The sequence below is a fragment of the Oculina patagonica genome, chromosome 6 (genome assembly GCF_052425735.1).
Source record: "Oculina patagonica isolate OP01 chromosome 6, crgOcupat, whole genome shotgun sequence".
Taxonomy (NCBI): Eukaryota; Metazoa; Cnidaria; class Anthozoa; order Scleractinia; family Oculinidae; genus Oculina; species Oculina patagonica.
In genome coordinates, this window is record NC_135763.1 from 13,295,310 (window position 1) to 13,306,989 (window position 11,680).

The 11,680-nt window shown below is 40.8% G+C and overlaps 1 protein-coding gene across 1 annotated transcript in view; it reads left to right on the plus strand.

The window, feature by feature from the left end:
- The window catches only part of LOC144657325 (polyphosphoinositide phosphatase-like), a 111,328-nt gene that overhangs the window by 82,462 nt on the left and 17,186 nt on the right, over nucleotides 1-11,680 (plus strand). The gene's annotated exons all lie outside the window — the stretch shown is intronic.

An 11,680-nucleotide genomic window follows, 5' to 3' on the forward strand; every position in this document is an offset into this window, starting at 1 on the left:
TTTCATTCTAGTGAATAAGCGACCAAAGTACTAATGTTTATGGCGGTTTATAGGTTCAAGACAAATTTAAATAGCTCACGGTTAAACCGAATGTCAGCAGTACGACAAAAATAATAATCTTAAAGCGGGGCAAAATCATTACTCATGGCACGAAAAATTACTTTAGAGTACAGTAAATTATCTGCTTTCTAGCAATAGAAAATAGTTTCGCGATCCTGTTATAGTTTCGCAGCAGTTTAGTAGACTCCACAATATCTATTACATTGATATAGGATATATTCAACGTGAATCGCTGAGTCTGTCGGATTAGCTCAATCGGTAAGGTGCCAGTCTGCGGATCGGAAGGTCGTGAGTTCAAATCCCAGAGGGTCAAGTTTTTTTTCTTTTCTTTTTTTTTTCCTTTTTTTTTTTTTTTTTTAACCCCGTAGCAATAAAATGGTTTGTTTATTATATCAACGCGATTTAGCTTTCGAGTGCTCCTTCATGTACGATGCTGGCTTTACAGATAGACACGAAAGTTATCGATCGATTATGGCTCTCAATGTCCACTTTTTTGGCGGTCGATTACTTTCTACACGTAATTTTCAGCCACATTTTGTTTCATTGCTTCTTGTTTTTCTTTTCAAACCTCTTTAAATTTTAAAGGCCGCCTTTATACGGCCGCCTTTATACGGCCTTCTTGCTTCACTATTTCTACCATCAAACTATGGCGGCCATGTTGCGCGACTCCGTACGCCGTACGGACGCGCCCGCGAACCATGCCGCTATCCATGTTGACCATGAAAACTCATTTCGATAGTGTTCTTTCTTTCATGAGTATGGTGCTCTGCTCTGCGGCCCTGCGGGCCGCTGTAGAGCTCCGCTATTAAGGTTATTCCTCGCGAAGCGAGGCCGAAGGCCGAGCGTAGCGGGGTGTATAATTTTGTCCCTCAAAGGGCTCAGGCGGGATCAAATCTCGTGTGGAGTTTACGGTCATATATGTATTATGTGGAAATCAGTGTTATTTTAATCCGAAAAGAAAAACGATAAAAATGAAAGGCTCAGGATTCGAACCCACAAAAAAAAAGTAATAAAAAAAAAAATAAAAAAAAACCCTAGCCGGATTCGAACCCCCGCCCTCAGTCCCGAAGATCTGATTTCAAGTTCGACGCCTCACACCATTAGGCCACCAGCGCGCGGCCGTGTGACGTCATTTCCGCCACACACCAAGCTCACAAGTATATACTAGTTATGCAACGCTTTCGAGTGGTATACTATGGAATATCCCACGAGTCACTTGTATTTTCTCGGTATACACACGAGCCTTTAGGCGAGTGTGTATACCAAGAAAATACAAGTGACAAGTGGGATATTCCATAGTATACCACGAGAAAGTGTTGTATAACTATTTTATACCATGCCATAGAAAATACGCTTACTAAATTTCGTCGAGAATACAATCGCAGCGCACGATGGGAAGGTTGGGTTGAATACCGTCGAATATACAACGGCTTTCCTGTATTCTGATTGGCTGTATTTTCTATGGCATGGTATAAATATATATATGACCGTAAACTCCACACGAGATTTGATCCCGCCCGAACCCTTTGAGGGACAAAATTATACACCCCGCTACGCTCGGCCTTCGGCTCTCGCTTCGCGAGGAATAAACAACAAGATGAGATGCGACACGTGTTGGAATTTAGCTCGCATGTTCCTACATTTTTCGCTATGTTTGGTTTTGTTTTTTTGGTAAAATGAATCAAGAAGTGTTAAGCAAACTAAGAATACTCAAACAAATCTTTTTTGGGCTATATTTTTGCTACCTTGGGAACGTTTGATGGCCACTGCATTTTCGCGGAATCCGTAATTTGACACTCGAAACATGTGTTAGCGAGAAGAAATGCATGCATAAAAATATGCCTATTTGGTGGTGTTTTCATGCTTTGTTTCCCAAGAAAATTAGCTAAATATCATTTCTTTTACCATTCGTTCGCTTTTCTTGAACGAATTTCGTGCCGATGTTTTATTTTTCTGCCAAAGTTATTCTGTATACAATGTCAACATTCGAGCCGACAACGGCATGTAATTTATTGGCGAATTTATTCATTTGTAATTCTTGCTAAGACGACCTTTACTTATTTTCAGAAGCTGCTGTCATATATCTAGCTTAGCGAACACTTACAACTTATTTGTGGATGTGTAATAGCTAGCTAATTGCAAAATCAATAATTAGCAATTTTCACCATTTTGGATTGATCATGACATTTGATCAGATATATGACAGGAGTGTAAATTTCCTCCAACTCATTTCTTTCAAATTGTACACGAAGAAATGGTTTATTGAGATAAACTAATGATAAAGCCAGGATTCGAGCCAAGATTCGAGCCAGGATCCGAGCCAGGATCCGAGCCAGGATTCGAGCCAGGATCCGAGCCAGGATCCGAGCCAGGATTCGAGCCAGGATCTGAGCTAGAATCACAGAGCTAGGAACCACCCTTTTTTCAGATAGAAATTCTAACCCTATTATAAAAGCTAACCGCAAGCAACCCAAGCTAAAGTAGGCTAACCGTAGTGCTATTTAGGCTAACCAGAGTGCTAGTTAGGCTAACCGAACGCTATTTAGGCTAACCAGAGTGCTAGTTAGGCTAACCGAACGCTATTTAGGCTAACCAGAGTGCTAGTTAGGCTAACCGAACGCTATTTAGGCTAACCAGAGTGCTAGTTAGGCTAACCGAAGCGCTTAATAGTTAGTCCCATTCTTAATTATCCTTGCTCAGATCCTTGCTCAGATCCTAGCTCGGATCCTGGCTCGGATCCTGGCTCGAATCCTGGCTCGAAGTTTAGGAATCCTCTGGTTTATCTTATGTTGCTTATGTGTAAATTTTGCTATTAGTATTATTATCAACCTTTATGGGAAAAATTTAGGTAATGAAAGCTCACATAGTAAATGTTTATTTTTCAGTGTCCCAGATTCTATGAAGAGTGCTCTAGTCTTTAGTGGTGAATGTAGTGGAGAAGATTCCATTGCTTTATGAACCCTGATTTTCATGCAAAATGACCAGAAACATCTATAAGAAGACGAAAAGAAGAACTTTTGGACTAGGTCAACAGATCTTAGCAAGGGAGGACAGGTAGGGGCAGTGGAAGAGGTAGCGATGCTCCTCACACAGCCCCACCCATCGGCATAGCGGCACCCCGCCCTTTTGCAAAGATTTATTTTGATGCAGCAGAGACTGACCTTACACCGTGACTGCTTTGCAGACATTGATTTGTAATTTAGCTTCTTTTAGTAAGATTATAGACACATTGAAACCTCAAAGATAGCATCATAGCACTAGTTGTAGCTTCGCCGTCCTTTTTTTGTCCACCTGCTGGATTTTAGGGGTTTGTGTGTCAGGCTATGGTCAAGCTTGGATTAATTTTTTTATACAAATGTACAGAATCCATTTATAAGTTACTTTAGGAAGTGCTAAAACTTGTATCTTGGCTATTTGTGGGCCAACACATCCTAGCATCTGCTTAGTGCCTGGTTGTGCAGAAAAAGCAAAATTTTGCACTTGAAGGTGCCGGGAGTTTATAACCATAAATTTGTCAATTTTTAAGATATTCAGCTCACATTTTCAGTAAAGATCCGTTATATGGTGAACTACAACTTTTCTTTTTACAGTTTTCAATGTTATGTAAAGAGAGACATTTATAGACCATTTTCTGCAAAAAAACTATGTGTTGCGTGACACTTTACAGTGCGGACACTCGAACCGTGAACACCAAGGCCTTTTTTCCCGCTTTTTTGCCATCATCCAATCACGAAGTGACTTCATAACGAGGCTCGTACATTTATTGAGAGTGAAACATACCGATCATGGCTGACAAGAGTGAAATTTATATATGGCTCAAATCATTATCTCCAAGCATGAAATTAGAAAGACTTTCGCTCCAGTTCGAAAACAGAGGGTTCCGCTCACGAAGGTCACTGGCTTTAATACATGAAATCTGAGGATTTGGACTCGTTCTTCCGTCTCCTGATAAGCTATTTATACTTGCGGAAAGACGCGTATTAGAGGCCGAACTGAACAACATCAAAAAGAAAAGCCCGTGTAATGATTTCAACTCTTGTAAGCTAAGGGAAATAACAGCCCTCTTAGAGGTCATGTGGTTACCGATATTTTAACAGACTTGTGTTTACAGTCGAACTGAGGAAATAGTGAATAGCTAAAATGGTTCTGGAATGTTCATAGTGTAGTAATGATGAAAGAAGTCCCCCCCACTCCCGCCTTCATCAATTATTTTACAAGAAATCAGATCGACAAAATATGTTAAAGATTTTCTGAGAGATATTTGGTGAACGTAGTTGTCGTAGGCTTTCTTGCAAAACAAATAACAGATATTGATGTTGGCGGGTCTAAATGTGTTTTTGGTTTACCTCTGGTCCTAATAAGGGGGAAAACATATTACAGCTGTTTCCGATCACACGCGCCCTCCAACGACATTTTTCTTGTTTGAAAAATGAGTTTTGGTGGACGTCAATCATCCGTTTCCATCGCCAAACACATCGACGAGACGACGCAAAGCCTTGCTCATAGCATGTAACTTTTGTTTACAGTGATGCACGAGTTATGAGCAGTTATGACTTCGAAAGACTGAACGGACCGAACGTAGCGAAATAAACTTACTGGCCGGAGTACGGCCGGCTCATATATTTCCGAAAGACGGCTTGGAATGTAGAAGACGAAAGCTTGGTTAATTTACCGAATATTTGCGGCCGGGAGTTTTGAACACTGATCGTACTCAATTCAATTCCGAGCCATCCTCACTTCAGTGTCATTTGAGTTTGGTCGATTTAGTCTTCAAAATACCCAGACATAACTTTTAGAAATTCGGCAGAAAAAACCGTTTCGTCTTCACAGTTTCAGGCCGTGTCAATTCGGTCAATAAATTTGTGTCGAGTCCGTTTTGTCTTCATTCCAGGCCGTGATTCGGTAAATATATTTTCGTTGAGTCAGTTCAGTCTTCAAAATTCCCGGCCGTAATTCGGTAGATATGCACTTACCTTGAGTCCGTTTCACCTTCCTGGCCGTCATTGGAAGAATACATTTTACAAGTTAATCTGGCTGTAATTCCCGGCCGCAATAGAAATTAACCAAGCTTTCGTCTTCGACATTCCAAGCCGTCTTTCGGAAAATATTTGAGCCGGCCGTAAACCGGCCAGTAAGTTTATTTCGCTACGTTCGGTCCGTTCAGTCTTTCGAAGTCATAACTGCTCAAAACTCGTTCATAACTGTAAACAAAAGTTACGTGTAAGGCTACGTTTACACGGACACGGTTTCATTTGTAACCGCATCGAAAGCGATGCGGTTACGCCTTTCGTTTACACGGCACCGATCGAGACCACTACTGTAACCGGGTCGTTTTGAAAACGCTGTCAAAAGTGGAGCGTTTTCAAAACGATACGGTTTCGTTGTCGTGTAAACGGTCAAAAACGGCGAAACCGCATCGATTTGAAAACGGCCATGTATTTTGGCACGAACTGGCTGGCTTGCGAAGGGTAAACATGGTGAAACAGCATAGAGAGCAGCGCTTGCTTATACAATCACATTCGAAAACAGTCGGAAAATCGTTAATAGGCTCCGTGTAAACACTTCGAAACCGTGTCGTTTTCGATGCGGTTTCGAGGTCATGAAACCGTGTCGATTGATAACCGTGTCCGTGTAAACGTAGCCTAAGGCTTTGCGTCGTCTCATCGATGTGTTTGGCGATGGACCAGCGAATACCCGATTCCCTCTATAGCGCGCGCCTGCAGGGAATCACGGTAGTTGTATTCATCAAACCATGCGCGAGACTCAGCAACGCGCATCGTTGCTGAGTCTCGCGCAGGGTTTGATGAATACAACTACCGTGATTCCCTGCAGGCGCGCGCTATAGAGGGAATCGGGTATTGAAACTGGCGCGAAGAAGCGATCATTGTCGTGGAAACGGATGATTGACGTCCATCAAAACTCATTTTTCGAACAGGAGAAAAATGTCGTTGGATGGCGCGTGTGATCGGTAACAGCTGTAAAGGCAACGGGTTGACCCTTTTCTGCAAAATATAACGATCTCCTTATACTCAGAGATAAATTCAGATATTGATTCCAAGCAATATAAATATAAATATAAACATTTCACTGCATTTCAGACCATGTGCGTTCGTACTGTACGTAGTACACAACTCTTACCTCGATTTCGATCGATTCATCGGTTGTATTTCGCAGTTGACGATCAAGATCAATAGACATTCTATTATTACTTCCTTCTTGTCGTGTAGGCCACATTCAAATTTGCGGGGGGGATTGGGTAATAACCTTGTCACGCATTCCACCAAAATTTGAAGCGATCGGACGAAGAATAAATTTCGAGGTGAACTATTTACACAGTGGAGGCTACTATCCAATCAGGAGAACGCTCGCAACCACAAGGTAAATAAGTTTGACCGAAGGCATTAATTTCGTAAAAGCATGTTCTTCAAATATCGGAAAGATAATAATCAGCAAGACCAAAAAATATTGAGATTCCATACAAATACAAATATCCGACGACTGCAATGGTTTTAGGTTTGATTAAAGCGATGTATTGGAAAAAAAACTAGAGTAAGCTCTTTTAGCGTTTAATTGTTAAGTAAACATTCTAGCTATATTCTGAAACGGAAGAAAACTTCCACCAATCAGAGTGTTTGCAACGCAAACAAAAGCGTGATGACATGGCATATCCGCCGTGTTTGCTCGCACGGAAGGGCTAGCATGCCCTGAAAACGGGCAAGTTGATTGAAGAGAAGGGCATATATGCAGGAGAGTTACAAAGTTTTTTTCAATTCATGTAACAGATTAATGTATAAATGTGTATAGGAAAATTCACGGCATCTTTGACGTCACAAGCCGCGCGAATACACGCAAAATTGTGTGGGTTCTCGCGTGGACGTATCCGGAGTTGCGTGATCAGTGTTACGTGAATCGCGAAAACATTCGAGTCGGCACGAAAAGTTCAGAACGAAAAAGAAGACAGTCAAGTTCTGTTAAAACATCAAATTTCGTATGGACAGTTTCGTATAGCAAGCTGTGCAACTGCCATGTCGAACAACATTTATCTCCTTGATGTAAAGCTCAAGATTACGCCATTCTCACCCTACCGCAATCTGGAAACGAAACACTATTTCTTTTTGAAATAGCTGCTTGTTGGTAATTTTTTTAGCCATCTTTCCTGAAGAAACGATATTTAAAGGGCAGTACGGGAAAGAGTTTTATGCATGGCCAGAAGTTATTAGGTAAATCCTCGTGCCGTTTCAGGTACGCTTTCGTTCTTCCTTCGTGCTTCGGAAAATATTACTTCGAAGCAATATCCACGTGCGAAGCATTATGTTCCAACTACGTTCGGCCACATGGACGTGGCAATCATCATGTTCCAACTACGTTCGGCCATATGCACGTGGCAATCATCATATTCCAACTACGTTCGTCCATATGCACATGTCAAGCATCATGTTCCAACTACGTTCGGCCAGCGGTTCATCGAAGCAGTCGATTGTCGATCGTGGACAGTTCGAATGCGCCATAATGATTGTGAAAGTGGCTTTTTTTATCGGAATTCTCATATATAACTAAATCCTAACAATTCATCACCGTATCCTTCTAAAGAATAGTATTGTAATCATAAAAAGCTACCAGGAGAACTTGAGAAATCCTCGTGCCGTTTCGGTACGCTCTCGTTCTTACTTCGTGCTTCGGAAAGTCTTACTTACACTTACACTTACACTTACTTACCCAGATGGTAGCATAATGGTTACCTTGGTAACCACAAAAACACCCAGAATTGATTATCGATATTCGCACCGTACAGCGTGAACTAAAGGAAGTTGAATAATAGTATACGAAAGCAAAGAGCGACTACGACGTATTTAGCGCTTCCCGCCAACGAACAAAATCAAGGTTCTTTGCTATTTATGCGACCACGTCAATCTAAAGAAACAGAACCCAGCGAAATATTTGGATCGTTCTGCCTTGGATAGAGAACCTGTTAGAGACTTGATGGTTCTTCAGCGACGGGTTCAGCGAGCGCTGCGAAATAAACTTCTATTAGAGGAAAATTATGACTGGAGATTGCCAAGTGTTATCGAAGAGTATAAACATGGAATTTGACCCTCTCCGAGTGCAGTGAGCGGAAAAAAGGAATGCATGCAAATGGTAAAATTGTACTTTACTCATGTTATGCTGCAGTAAACTGCGTTTGATATGTTCCCTGTTGTGTTTTTATTTTTGCGTGTTTTCATTTCGGCTTCAAATAATGTGCCGGTACACTGTAATTAGTTCAGACATTAGTTCATGCATTTCCGGTTGTGATCGTGCTGTACAAAAATAAAGTTTGACTTTTAGACTACTAGAACGTGACAATAAGGTTGAATCAGAACAGAATCTATTTAATAAAGTTTAGTTTGTAACATACATTGTAGCAACAAGAGCGAGTTTATTTGTTCCCACGGATAAGATAAAAATAGCAACAGAATCAGACATATCCGTGTTTTCTGAAGTATGCTATTTGCTGGACTTATTTTGAATCAGAACAATTTCTATTCTATTCAATAAAGTTTTGTTCTATCTTGTCTAATCTGCGCCTGCATTTGAAGAAAATCTACGTTGTTTAGCCATGTTAGCGGCAAGAGTGAGTTTATTTGTTTTCATGTGTAAGATAAAAATCTGAGTTGTCAGTCACGTAGCCGCATTTTCTGCGGTGTCTGACATTTGCAGAATGCAGAACGCAGACCTATACCATTATTGAAAGCTAACCGTAAACAGGCTAACCGGAGTGTATAGTAGGCTAACCGGAGTGCGTAGTAGGCTAACCGGAGTGAACTTTTCACTCGGGTTAGGGGCCTTTTACATGGAAAGAGGATGATCCTAGCACTAGGATCATCCTCCTTTCATGTAAAATAAAATGATCCTAGTGAAAGGATCATCCTAGTACTAGGATCATCCGACCGCCATATGTTTTCAGCTTTCAGTTTACATGTAAATGGTTGCATTTGGCCCTAACGCTAGGATCATCCTAGCGCTAGGACCATCCTATCTGAGATGAGGGATGATCCTACCGCTAGGATGATCCTAGCGTAAGGGCCAAATGCATACTAGTTATGCAACGCTTTCGAGTGGTATACTGTGGAATATCCCACGAGTCACTTGTATTTTCTCGGTATACACACGAGCCTTTAGGCGAGTGTGTATACGAAGAAAATACAAGTGACAAGTGGGATATTCCATATTATTAAATTTTCAGTCACGGATATTGCATTTCTAGCATTCTGATTGGTTCACTCAATCCCGGTTGTCAGCTCGTATACCTTAGTTTGACCTTATTTGGAAAATGATTGCGTTACTTTTGCCAAGCTAAAATTTTTCTACGGGAAGCGACAGTTCCATCGGAAAAATGGTTGAAAAACAGCAAATTTGGCGAACTTTATGAACAAGAAATAATCAGCGGTGCCTACCACAACCACAGAAATGCCATAGTAAAATTAACTACGCAAAACAAAAGGATTGATGCGAAAAGTTTAATTAATAATACTTGTAAACACACAACAAGAGCGAGTCAATAAAGTAGAAAAGCAGCAAATAATTTACGAAAGAACGGCAAACTGACACAGTTTCATTCAGTGTACGTCATAAAACTAGGCTCAGCACTTCCGTAAAGTTTGTTACCTTTCAATCTTGGTTTTGTCCTTTTATACTTCAACAAACCTGTTCCACTTTAAGCTGAATTTCGCTTCAAATAATATAGCAGTCTTGATGACAGCCGTGGAGCCGTAAAGAAGTACAATGTAAACACTTGCTTCGTTCGACTTGCACAAGACTTGTAGTTTCCAGAAAAGCTTTTGCTTCGGATCTTCTCGTAAATCTTACCTGTTGTCACAATTTCCAGAATATTTAGACGACTTTAGAGGGGATTGTTCGAGGAAAATCTTGGAAAGAAAACTCTCTGGCTCGCTTTTCTCGTATGTTTCATTCAACTCAAGAAGTGAACACCGCGCCAGAAATTTTCGCGCCTCCTCATATTATCACTTCGTTTACATCAAAATGAAATGTCCAGTCGATTTAAACTTGAGAAGAATTTAATAAAACAATTATTCCATTCGCCCTTGTTGGATACGAGTCGTTATAGCCAACTCGGCGCTTCGCGCCTCGTTGGCTATTTACCACCTCGTATCCAACGCGGGCTCATGGAATAATTGTTAAGTATACCACGAGAAAGTGTTGTGTAACTATTTTATACCATGCCATAGAAAATACGCTTACTAAATTTCATCGAGAATAAGATCGCAGCGCACGATGGGAAGGTTGGGTTGAATACCGTCGAATATACAACGGCTTTCCTGTATTCTGATTGGCTGTATTTTCTATGGCATGGTATAAAACCATTTACATGTAAACTGAAAGCTGAAAACATATGGCGGTCGGATGATCCTAGTACTAGGATGATCCTAGCACTAGGATCATTCCATTTTACATGAAAGGAGGATGATCCTTGTGCTAGGATCATCTTCTTTCCATGTAAATGGGCCCTTAGCCTACTACACACTCCGGTTAGCCTACTATTCACTCCGGTTAGCCTAAATAGCACTTCGGTTAGCCTGTTTACGGTTAGCTTTCAATAATGGTAAAGGTAACACAATATATTCTCATAGTCTGCATTCTGCATTCTGCGTTCTGCATTCTGCATTCTGCATTCTGCAAATGTCAGACACCGCATTTTCTGAATTATGCGATTGAATTTGCTGGACTTACTTTGGACACAGCTTCGCTAATCTAACAGCAACCGCTGTTGAATCTCACTTGTATACACGCTAGGTTTACATAATTTCTCTGATACCACATATTCGACAACATCTGTTGACATTTTATCTTAAACCGGTGTTTTTCGCGGCCCAGCCAGAGATGAGTTGCTGCCTTTTTTGTCTTCGTAAGATTGAACAACTTTATTTACACATCCGACGCTAACTCGCATATTTCGTGAAATTTGTCTTTGCGAAAACCCTTGATGATGTAGATCAAGCATTCTTTCCCGATAAACTTGAGGCAGAGCTTTACCATACACCATTGTCGTAGCGGTAGATCCCTTGCTGTCGATGAACACCGAGTTTGCATTCACCTTTGCCGAACAGGAATAAAAAAGTCTCCGACGGTGGCGATAAAATCTTGAAAGATAACTTGATTCTAGCCAAAAATATGTACTTTCCAGCGTAGTTAGCAGGCGCGTAGGCCATTTAACATTCGAAATATTGCCGAGTCGCTGACATAAAAAAACTCACATTATATTTTCCCGCAACCGCTGTGATTGGACGGCGCTTAAAAAATGTTAATCCTTTTGTTTATAGGAAGAGCTCTCATTGGCTAACCGTCAAAAAAGGCCCCAAAAATGCCCAAGTGTTCACGGTTCGAGTGTCCGCACTGTAATTAGCATAAATTAGCATTAATGAGTTAATTAAAGCATACGACAACAAACCATAGTTACAAACTGACAACATATTCTTGATGTCCATTTATTTAGCTTTAAATTGATATATAGCATGGCAAAATCCGTTAAAAATCAAAGGAGTGGTATCCTTTTAACAAAAACATGTCAAAAATGGCCATTTTTGGGGCAGTCACCAAAGGGTTAAATGATTACGTGGAATTT